General features: G+C 39.8%; 1 pseudogene across 1 annotated transcript in view; it reads right to left on the reverse strand.

Moving 5' to 3' along the window:
- Positions 1–12,042, reverse strand: part of LOC308278926 (inositol polyphosphate 5-phosphatase K-like) — a 197,303-nt pseudogene extending 185,261 nt beyond the window's left edge. Inside the window, exon 1 of the transcript in view lies at positions 11,986–12,042. The product of the transcript in view is annotated as an inositol polyphosphate 5-phosphatase K-like (transcript). The remainder of the gene's footprint in view (positions 1–11,985) is intronic.
- Between the last annotated feature and the right edge of the window lie 334 nt (positions 12,043–12,376).

A 12,376-nucleotide genomic window follows, 5' to 3' on the forward strand; every position in this document is an offset into this window, starting at 1 on the left:
TTAGCCCCTTATCAGACTGGTGGCTGGTAAAGATCTTTTTACATTCTGTAGGCTTCCTCTTTAGGTTATTGATAGTTTCCTTTGATGACAAGAAACTTTTTAGTTTGATGCTATCCCACTTGTTTAATTCTTTTTTTTTTAACTTTATTTTTTTTTATTGGTGCACTGTATTCATACATCATAGTGGGATACATACTTTTGTAGACATACATGCACACATTGCCCAGTCAGCCCCCACCCGATCCCCACCCCATTCTCTCCCTATCCCTCCCTCCCATGCTTGGCTTAGTGATTGACATCTAGTATTATAGCAATTTATCAAAAATTAAAAATGATAATCTCACATAACAGTTTCATTTGTCTGATACCAAGCTTTTGATGACTTAAAGATAACATTTCAATATTTCTTTTTGCTTTCTTTCTTACCAGAGAATCTATTTTTTCTATTTTTTAGGTGAAACTCATATATTTATATATTTATTTTTCAGAAAAAAAATCTATCCTAATATGGAATATAGACTCTAGGTACCCACAACGATCTTGAAAAAGAACAAAGCTAGAAGATGTATATTTTCTGATTTCAAACCATATAAAGCTACAATAATTGAAACAGTGTAGTACTATTATAAAGGCAGATATATAAACCATTGGAGTTAAATAAAAGCCTAGAGCTAAATTCTTCCCTATATTGTCAAGTTATTTTTGACAAGGTTTCCACGAACATTTGGTGGTGGAAATAATAATCTTTTAACTAAATATTGTTAAAAATAATAATTACATGGGAAAGAATAAAATTGGACCCTTATCTAATCCCATATACAAATATTAACTCAAAATAGATAATAGACCTAAATATAAATCTTAAGACTATAAACTTTTAGGAGAAAATCTGGGTCATTAAACCTCACAACATTGAAATTGGCAGTGATTTCTTGGTTATGATTTCAATGGCACAGGCAACAGAAGAGTATACAAACTCCCTAAAAATAAAAAAAAAATATTGTATATCCAAAGACAATGTAAACAGAGTTAAAAGTTACTAATTGAATGGGATAAAATATTTCCAAATGCTATATCTGAAGGTATATTAATATTCCAACTAGAAATCCTAAAAATTAACAATAAAGACAAACAATACCCTTTAGAGATAGGTAAAAGACTAACATAAGTAATGAATTTCCACAGATAACCAATCTTAGTTGTCTGTTGGATGGAAAATCTTGTTTCTCTAGTTCTGATGTGTGTTACCTATTTCTTCTTTATAGTTAATCTCTTTGAGTATTTTCTCTAGTGCTGGTTTTGAAGACATAAATTCCTTCAGTTTCTGTTTGTCATGGAAGCTTCGTATTTCTCCATCTAATTTGATAGAAAGTTTTGCTGGGTAGGAAATTTTTGGCTGGAAGTTGTTTTCTTTCAAAATTGGGAATATGTTACTCCAAGCTCTTCTGCCTCTCATAACTTGGTTTGGGAAGTCTGGAGTGATTCTAATTGGTTTGCCTCTGAATGTCACTTGGCCCTTTGCTTTTGTTGCCTTTAAGATTCTCTGCTTGGCTTCCACATTGGTCATTTTGACAATTATGTGGCGTGGGGATCCTCTTCTCCGATCCTGTCTAAAGGGAGTTCTATACGTTTCCTGGACCTGTGTATCGACCTCTTGCTCTATGTCTGGAAAATTTTCTGCTATTACTTCCTTGAAGAGATTGTTGATCCCTTTGGTTTCACTTTCTTTTCCCTCCTCTATTCCAATTATTCTTAGTTTAGCTCTCTTAAAATGGGCCCATATTTCTTCAATATCAGATTCCTGCTGTCAGATATTTTTTCCTAGATTAGAAACTATGCGTTCATTTTTGGAATGATCATCTTCTAAGAGCGAGATTCTCTTCTCCATGTGGTCTAATCGGTTGTTTGTGCTTTGAATTGAGGCCTTTACTTCATTAATTGCATCCTTTATCTCTTTTTGGCTCTCTCTGAGTTCTTTTCGAAGCACCTCTATTATTTCTACAGTTATTTTCCTGATTTGATCTTCTAGAAATCTCTGATTTTCTGTTTTATTGGGTTCTGATGTTGTGGGGTTGTGAGCATTCATTGCTCCAGTATTATTCCTCTTTCCCATGATTTCGGAAGTTTGTGCCTTCTCTGGGTTCTTCCCTTGGGTCACTATGACTTCACTTAAGGTGCTCTGGATCTCGAGTCAGTAGTATCTCAGACCCCACTACTCCTTTACTGGGTTGTATCACAGAGTCTCTGACCCAGAGAGTCGATAAAGGCTGCTTTAGACTGTGGGGGGTGCCAGGTTGCACGTTCTCCTATGGTGTGATATCACTGCCACTGCCCCTCTCCCACTGGGTCAAGTCCCAGTGAGTACAGTACTGGGATTTCTCCGCTGTGGCCCACAATTTGACTCACTGTTCTTGAGTACGCAGATGTAGCTGTACTGAATTCGGTGAATTCGGTGCTGTTGCCGCCAGTGGCAATATGGCGCCGCTGCTACGCCCTTGGCTATGGGGCTGGCGTTTTTTTTTTTTTTTTTTTTTCTTGGTTTTGATTTCCACTCTGAATCCCTGCAGCGTGTGCTGAGCTCAGCCACTGGGAGCTTTAGATGCCCTCTGCGCCGAGAAATCCCGCCTGGCTGTTCCGCAGCGGCTCCCCTCGGCTTGCTGTGGCCGTCCCGTGAATTTGCTAGTGCCGCCAGCAGTATGGCGCTGCTGCCGCGTCCTCGTGCGTGAAGCCACGTCCTCGGGCGTGAGGATCTCCTCTCTGGCTCTGTTCTCAGTCCGCTTTCTCTCTGGAGCCTGGTGATTTCTTTTGTTTCTCTGGTGATGTTGTTTTCTGGCTTTGAAAGGCGCTGATTTTGTGGTAATGGAGTTTGTTGTTAGCGGGGCTCGTAAGCCCCGCTTTTCTCGGTCGCCATCTTCCCGGAAGTCTCACTTGTTTAATTCTTGCTTTAATTTTCTGAGCATTGGGGGTTTTGTCGAGAAAGCTACTGCCTGTGCCAATATGTTGTAGTGTTGAACCTATGCTCTCCTGCAGTAACTTCACAGTCTCAGGTCTAATTTCTAAGTCTTTGATCCATCTTGAGTTGATTCCTGTGTTTGGTGAGATATAGGGGTTTAGTTTCATCTTTTTACAAATGGTTAGCCAGTTCTCCCAGCACCACTTGTTGAAAAGGCTGTCGTTTCTCCAGCGTATGTGTTTGGCCCCTTTGTCAAAGATTAATTGACTAAAGATGTGTAGTTTGTTTCTGTATCTTCTATTCTAATCCACTGGTCAGTATGTCTGTTATTGTGCCAATACCATGCTGTTTTTTTTTTTTAATTTTATTTTATTGGTGCACTGTATTCATACATCATAGTGGGATACAAACTTTTGTAGACATACATGCACACATCGCCCAGTCAGCCCCCACCCGATCCCCACCCCATTCTCTCCCCATCCCTCCCTCCCATGCTTGGCTTAGTGGTTGACATCTAGTATTATAGCAATTTATCCAAAATTAAAAATGATAATCTCACATAACAGTTTCATTTGTCTGATACCAAGCTTTTGATGACTTAAAGATAACATTTCAATATTTCTTTTTGCTTTCTTTCTTACCAGAGAATATTTTTTTTCTTTTTTTTAGGTGAAACTATCATATATTTATTTTTCAGAAAAAAATCTATCCTGATATGGAATATGGACTCTAGATACCCAAAACAATCTCGAAGCAAAAACAAAGCTAGAAGATGTATATTTTCTGATTTCAAACCATATAAAGCTACAATAATTGAAACAGTGTAGTACTGTTCTAAAGGCAGATATACAGACCATTGGAGTTAAATACAAGCCTAAAGCTAACTTCTTCCCTATATTGTCAAGTTATTTTTGACAAGGTTTCCACTAAGATTTGGTGGTGGAAATAATAATCTTTTAACTAAATATTGTTGAAAAATAATAATTACATGGAAAAGAATAAAATTGGACCCTTACCTAATCCCACATACAAGTATTAACTCAAACTAGATAAAAGACCTAAATATAAATCTTAAGACTATAAACTTTTAGGAGAAAATCTGGGTCATAAAACCTCACAACATTGAAATTGGCAGTGATTTCTTGGATATGATTTCAGTGGCACAGGCAACAGAAGAATATACAAACTCCCTAAAAAATAAAAGAAAATATTGTATATCCAAAGACAATGTAAACAGAGTTAAAAGTTACTAATAGAATTGGATAAAATATTTCCAAATGCTATATCTGAAGGTATATTAATATTCCAACTAGAAATCCTAAAAATTAACAACAATAAAGGCAAACAATACAATTTAGAGACAGGTAAAAGACTAACATAAATAATGAATCTCCACAGATAACCAATCTTAGTTGTCTGTTGGATGGAAACTCTTGTTTCTCTGGTTCTGGTGAGTGTTACCTATTTCTTCTTTGTAGTTAATCTCTTTGAGTATTTTCTCTAGCGCTGGTTTTGAAGACATAAATTCCTTCAGTTTCTGTTTGTCATGGAAGCTTCTTATTTCTCCATCTAATTTGATAGAAAGTTTTGCTGGGTAGAAAATTTTTGGCTGGAAGTTGTTTTCTTTCAGAGTTTGGAATATGTTACTCCAAGCCCTTCTGGCTCTCATGACTTGGTTTGGGAAGTCTGGAGTGATTCTAATTGGTTTGCCTCTGAATGTCACTTGGCCCTTTATTTTTGTTGCCTTTAAGATTCTCTGCTTGGCTTCCACATTGGTCATTTTGACAATTACATGGCGTGGGGATCCTCTTCTCGGATCCTGTCTAAAGGGAGTTCTATAAGTTTCCTGGATCTGTGTATCAACCTCTTGCTCTATATTTGGAAAATTTTCTGCTATTACTTCCTTGAAGAGATTGTTGATCCCTTTGGTATCACTTTCTTTTCCCTCCTCTATTCCAATTATTCTTAGGTTAGCTCTCTTAAGATGGGCCCATATTTCTTCAATGTCAGATTCCTGCTGTTGGATATCTTCTTCTAGATTAGAAACTATGCATTCATTTTTGGATTGCTCATCTTCTAAGAGCGAGATTCTGTTCTCCATGTGGTCTAATCGGTTGTTTGTGCTTTGAATTGAGGCCTTTACTTCATTAATTACATCCTTTATCTCTTTTTGGCTCTCTCTGAGTTCTTTTCGAAGCACCTCTATTATTTCTACAGTTATTTTCCTGATTTGATCTTCTAGAAATCTCTGATTTTCTGTTTTATCAGGTTCTGATGTTGTGGGGTTGTGCACATTCATTACTTCAGTGTTATTCCTCTTTCCCATGATTTCGGAGGTTTGTGCCTTCTCTGGGTTCTTCCCTTGGGTCACTATGGCTTCACTTAAGGTGCTGTGGATCTCGAGTCTGTATTCTCAGACCCTACTACTCCTTTACTGGGTTGTATCACAGAGTCTCCGACCCAGGGAGTCGATAGAGGCTGCTTTAGACTATGGGGGGTGCCAGGTTGCACGCTCTCCTATGGTGTGATATCTCTGCCACCACCACTCCCTCACTGGGTCAAGTCCCAGGAGGCACAATACTGGGATTTCTCCTCTGTGGCCCGCAATTTGACTCACTGTTCTTGAGTACGTAGATGTAGCTGTACTGGACTCGGTGAATTCACTGCTGCTGCCGCCGCCGGTGGCAATATGGCGCCTCTGCCACGCCCTCGGCCATGAGGCTGGCGTATTTTTTCTTCTCTGGTTTTAATTTCCACTCTGAATCCCTGCAGCGTGTGCTGAGCTCAGCCACTGGGAGCTTTAAATGCTGTCTGCGCCGAAAGATCCCGCCTGGCTGTTCCGCATCGGCTCACCTCGGCTTGCTGTAGCCGTCCGCTGAGTTCGCCGCTGCCGCCGGCAGTATGGCGCTGCTGCCGCGTCCTCGGGCGCGTGTGTCTCCTCTGTGGCCCTGAGCTCTGTTCTCAGTCCGCTTTCTCTCTGGAGCCTGGTGGTTTTTTTGTTTTTCTGGTGATGGTGTTTTCTGGCTATGAAAGGCGCTCTTTTTGTGGTAATGGAGATTGGTTGTTAGCGGGACTCTTAAGCCCCGCTTTTCTCGGTCGCCATCTTCCCCTGTTTCCCATGCTGTTTTTAACTACTATTACTCTATAGTATAGTTTGAAGTCTGGGATTGTAATGCCTCCTGCATGTTTCTTATTGCTGAGAATTGCTTTGGCTATTCTTCATCTTTTCTTTCTCCATATAAAGTTCATGATTGATTTTTCTAGGTCTCTGAAGAATGTTGCTGGTATTTTAATGGGAATTGCATTGAACCTATAGATCAGTTTTGGCAGAATGGCCATTTTGATGGTATTTATTCTGCCTATCTATGAGCATGGGAGATCTTTCCATCTTCCAAGATCTTCTTCAATTTCTTTCTTTAATGTTTTATAGTTGTTGTTGTTGTAGAGGTCTTTTACATCTGGGGTTAGGTTTATTCCAAGGTATTTTATTGGTTTTGAGGTTATAGTGAATGGAATTGTTTTCTTTGTTTCTTTCATGTTGGATTCGTTGTTGGCATAAAGAAAAGCCACTGATTCCTTTAGGTTGATTTTGTAACCTGCGACTTTGCTGAATTTGTCAATCAGGTCCAGAAGTCTTTTGGTTGAGTTCTTTGGGTCTTCCAGATAAAGGATCATGGCATCTGTGAATAAGGATAATTTTAATTCCACTGTTTCTATGTGAATTCCTTTGATTTCCTTCTCTTGTCTGATTGCTGCAGCAAGAATCTCAAGGACTATATTGAAAAGGAGTGGAGATAGTGGGCATCCTTGTCTTGTTCCTAACTTTAGCCGAAATTCTTGCAGATTTTCCCCATTCAGTATAATGTTGGCTTTGGGTTTACAGTATATTGCCTTAATGATGTTGAAGTACTTTCCTTCTATCCCAATTTTCGGAGTGTTTTTAACATAAATGGGTGTTGGATTTTGTCGAATGCTTTTTCAGCATCTATTGCTATGATGATGTGGTTTTTGTTCTTGGTTCTATTTATGTGGTGAATAACATGTATTGATTTGCATATGTTGAACCAGCCTTGTTTTTCTGGGATGAAACCGACTTGATATAGTTTTGAATGCATATAGCTAGTATTTTGTTTAGAATTTTTGCATCTATGTCCATTAAGGATATTGATCTGTAGTTTTCCTTTCTTGAGGTATCTTTATTTGGTTTGGGGATTAATGTGATACTGGCCTCATAGAAGGAATTTGGGAGAGTTCCATCTCTTTCAGTTTCCCAGAACATTTTATGAAGTATTGGTATTAGTTGTTCACTGAAGGATTTGTAGAATTCAGCTGGGAACCCATCTGGGCCTGAGCTTTTCCTTGGTGGAAGAATTTTTATTGCCAATTATATTTCTTTGGTTGTTATTGGTTGGTTTAGGCTTGCTATGTCCTCTTGTCTGAGTGTAGAAAGGTTAACTGTGCTTAGAAATCTATCAATTTCTTCCAGGTTTTCAAGTCTATTGGAGTATAAATTTTTAAAGTAGTTTCTGATAATCTTTTGACTTTCTTCACTATCTGTGGTGATATCTCCTTTTTCATATCTAATTTTGATAATTTGAGTTGATTCTCCCTTTTCTTTTTGTTAGTTTGGCCAGGGGTTTATCAATTCTATTAATTTTTTCAAAGAACCAACTTTTTGTTTAACTGATTCTTTGAATTGTTTTTTTGTTCTCTATTTCATTTATTTCTGCTCTAATTTTAATGATTTCTTGCCTTCTGCTGGCTTTGGGAATAGACTGTTGCAGGATATCTAGGTCTTTGAGTTGTGTCATTAGGTTCTTTACTTGGTGGTTTTCTGTCCTTATGTGGGTACTCAATGCAATAAACTTTCCTCTTAATACTGCCTTCATGGTGTCCCATAGATTTTGGTAAGTTGTGTCTGTGTTTTCGTTTGTTTCCATAAATTTCTTTATTTCTTCCATAATTTCTGCTCTTATCCATTCATAATTCAATAGTGTATCATTCAATCTCCATGAATTTGAATACTTTCTTTCGAGTTTCCTGTTGTTGATTTCTACTTTTATTCCGTTGTGGTCTGAAAAGATGCAAGGAATTATATTACATTTTTTGAATTTGCTGGTATTTTCTTTGTGTCCCAGGGTATGTTTTATTTTGGAGAAGGTTCCATGGGCTGCTGAGAATAATGTGTATTCTGTAGTTCCTGGTTGAAATAATCTAAAAATGTCTATTAGGTCCATTTGGTTTATGGTTTCCTATAGTTTTAAAGCGTCTTTACTCATCTTTTGCCTTGAAGATTGATCCAGTGGTGTGAGAGGCATATTAAAGTCTCCCAGAATTATTGTATTTGGGTCTACTTGGGATCTGATGTCCAGAAGGGTTTGCTTTACAAATGTGCTTGCACCCACATTTGGGGCATAAATATTTACTATCATTATATCTTCTTGGTGTATTATTCCTTTTAATGAAAGGAAGTGCCCTGATTTATCTCTTTTGATGTGTTTTAGTTTAAGTCTGTTTTGCTGGATATCAGGGTTGCTACCCCCGCTCTTTTTTGGTCACCATTGGCATGGTATATCTTTTTCCATCCTTTCACCTTCAGCCTGTGAGTGTCTTTGGCTGTGAGGTGAGTTTCTTGCAGATAGCATATATTTGGATTATGTTTCCTAATCCACATTTCCATTCTATGTCCTTTGATTGGTGAGTTAAGTCCTTTGACATTAAGAGATATTACTGAAATATGATTTTTGTTTTCTGCCATTTTGTGTTCTGTCGACTCTTGGGTTGCGTGATCTTTCTTTTTTACTTAAATGGCCCACTTATTAACTTCCTCTCTTCTCTGATTCTGAAGTCTGCTTCTTTATTCTTCTTTATGTTTTATTTCTTTACGAATTTTCTCTAATGTTGGCTTTGAATTCATGAATTTTTTGAGATTCTCTTTATCCTGAAAGACTTTGGTTTCACCATTGATCTTGAATATTAGTTTTGCTGGATAGATTAGTTTGGGCTGGAAGTTATTTTCTTCCAGAGTCTGAATCACATCATACCAGTCTCTCCTAGCATTCATGACCTGGGTTGTATAGTCTGGGGTGATTCTTATTGTTTTGCTTCTATATGTCACCCGTCCTTTTGCTCTCACTGCTTTTAAGATTCCTTCCTTAGCCTCTATATTGGTCATTTTGGTTATTATGTGGCGTGGAGTGGTCTTTCTTTGGTCCTGTCTCAGGGGAGTTCTGTATGCCTCCTGGACATGAAGGTCCAAGTCTCTTTCCATATTTGGAAAATTCTTTGAGATTATTTCCTTGAAGATATTACAGATGCCCTTGGTCTGTACCTCTATCCCTTCTTCAATGCCTATTATCGGTAAATTAGGATGCTTCATATTATCCCATAATTGCTGGATGTTTAGGTTTTGTTGCTGTATATTTTGTATAGATTTTGATTTCTGTATATCGCTGACTGTGTTTTCAGTTTGGGATGTACTGTCTTCTAATATTGATATTCTTTTTTCCATTTCATCTAATCTTCCAGAATTTATTTCTATTGCTGTCTTTATTTTACTTATTGCCTCTTTCATTGCATTCCAGTCCTCTTTCTGATTCTTTTTTAGTTTTTCTAGCTCACCTTTAACCTCCTCTATATTTGTTTTAAATTCTTTCATCATATTGAACATCAAGATTCTGAACTCCCCTTCTTGCATTTCTAGTAGGTCAGTATTCGTGATTTCTGCTGTCTCTTCATAATTTCTGGTTCTCATATTTATAGTGTTTTCTGTCCTGTTTTTCTGATTTCTACCCATCGTTTGTGAGTATTATGCTTAGTCCAATCTTAATATTAGAAGTTTAGGGGTACTTGGAAGTCAGCAGAGCTTCTGTAGTGTTGAGGGTGGGTGATGTGGGAGGAGCTGGGGTGATGGTTATAAGTGTTGGATTAGGTAGAGGATATGTTTAGGTTGAGAAAGACTTTAAGTATGATAAGGTAATATCTTGTTAAGAATGAGAGAGTTAACTAGTAGGACTCTTGTCGTTAGTAGAGTAAGTGTGGATATATGAAATACTTTGAGTATTAAACAAGGAGGTATATTATGGGGAAAAGTTTTGGTAGAGAAGGGGATGTAGGTTAGTTTGGGAAATTTTGTAAATAGGGGTGATGGAAGAAGCAGACAAACCTAAAAAAAAATCCACACAAGATACCAAGACTAATATGTAATCCAAGAAAAATAAAGGAAAAACCAATCAAAGGAGGAGAACGAAAAAAGGAAGGAAAGAGGAAGAAAGAGGAATAAAGGACAAGAATAAAATAAAAGGAACTAGCAGCTGTGTGACATCAGAAAATAAGGCAAACTATCAAATATATATATAAGAAAAACAACAAGTTAAAGTAAAGGAAGTGTGGGTTAAGAAAAAATATAAAACAGCAATAACCATACCAAAACAAAAGCACTTTAAAAGCAAATGAAACAAAACATCCACAATAAATGTAAAACAAACAGCCCTACTTATTTACGAATATGGGGTCAGGTCCATATTATATGTGCGTATCCGATTGCTTTGGTAGCTTTCAGAATATTATCCAATGTCTCTTAGTTTTCTTTGTACTCTTTTTTTTTTTCTTCTTAGGTCACTCTGGGTGTTTGGACACCTTTCTTTCCTTTAACTGCTTTGGGTTTGTGTGTCAGGATGTCTGGTTTCACTGTTATTAGATTCTGTACAATTCCCAGGTTCTGCGAAATTCCAACCTGTAGTCAGCACCTCTGCACTCACCAAACTAGACTCCTGCCTGTGCTTCCCTACAGCAGGGGTGGAGGATGACCAAAGTATACTTGGAACCTCCCCCTGAGGTCCTGTGCAGATATTTTGTCTCAATGGATTTTCCTGTGTCTCTGGAAATTTCAACTGGGCTAGCCGGTGTGGTCCCACGATGTACCCTGGGCAAAGGGATGCTGGTTCCTGGATGCCCACACTTATTGTCAGAGCTCTGCCTATCCAGAGAGTGCAGGCTGGGTGAGCTGCTATTACTGGACCCAGGTGTGAGTGGGTGCAGCTACCTATTGCTACTGCTATGCTCTTCCAAGGTGTATTGAGCTGTGTTCTCGATTAGAACTAAGCATAGGGTTACCGGGTGGGTGGGAACTCCCAGCGGTGGGCCAGGTGTGCAGGATAGGTGCTCAAGGGTCCGGGTGCACAGGCAGTGCGCGGTATCCAGCAATGATCTCTGCCTCCCGCGGGATGTAGAAGCTGGGGGGCCCCAAGGAGATTTCTGGGGTGCACAGAGCTTTTGCCGCCTGGAAGGCAGGCCTCTGGCAAAGTGGATGTCTAGGCTCCAGTGGAGGGTGGGGGCTAGAAACACAAGGTAGGCTCCGATTTAGGGGTGGCAGTGGCGCATGCACTGACTACTAGCAGGGGTCCGGGGCGCAGACAGGGTGCGCGAGGACAGTGCTGGGTTCTGAGGCATGGGACAGATGCCCCGGGCCAGTGCTGGGGTTGGGGCTGGGGCGTACGCTAGGACTCGCACTTTCCCTGGACACACTCAGGTACCTGGTTTCCTTGGTTCAGGCTTCTGTGGGAGTCCCTGTGCTGTTGTGATCCAGTCTCTGGTGAACACACAGAATTCTGACGTGGGTTTTGCTCGCTGCTTTAGATGAGGTCTTATGTCCATTTTCAGTCCCGGATTATCTTGCCGCAGTGATTTTAGGCAGGCAGCCACGCAGGCAGCCCGCCGGACAGGCATTCCGATTGTATCTGTAGCAGGTCTGTGTCCGATCTTTGTTCTTCTTCTTCTTCAAGTTCAGGGTTCTGCCGAGGTAATTGGATCTGTTTTGGTTCCTGGTATGTATTTATTTTGTTGATTAAGACACTGCTTTCTGACTTCCGGGAAGATGGCGATGGTGCAAAACGAGGCTTATGAACCCCGCTAACAACCAATCTCTATTACCACAAAATCAGCGCCTTTCATAGCAAGAAAACACCATCAGCAGAGAAACAAAAAATGTAATTTTAAGGGACAGAGAAAAAAGGGCTGGAAAAACGAGACACCAGAAACCAGACCGCAGTGTTGTAGCTGGAGCCACGGTGTGAAGCGGTGGGCGCCATTTTGCCTTGCAGCACCAGGCTCCAGAGAGGAAGGGAACTCATAATGAAGCTCAGAAACCAGAGAAGAAATATGCTGGCCTCACGCCCGAGAACATGGCAGTAGCGCCTTACTGCTGGCGGCAGCGGCGAGTTCACTGGATGGCACCATACCAACGCAATCAACAGCCCACCAAGCTCCAGAGAGGACCAGTGGACAGCGAGCCAAGGTGAGCCGCTGTGGAACAGCCGGGTGGGATTCGGAAGATTTCTCAGCGCAGAGAGCAGCTAAAGCTCCCAGGACTGGGCTCAGTGCACCCTGCAGGGACGCAGAGTGGAGTTCAAAAACAGAAAAGAA

Source organism: Muscardinus avellanarius (genome assembly GCF_963383645.1).
Source record: "Muscardinus avellanarius genome assembly, chromosome: X".
Taxonomy (NCBI): domain Eukaryota; kingdom Metazoa; phylum Chordata; class Mammalia; order Rodentia; family Gliridae; genus Muscardinus; species Muscardinus avellanarius.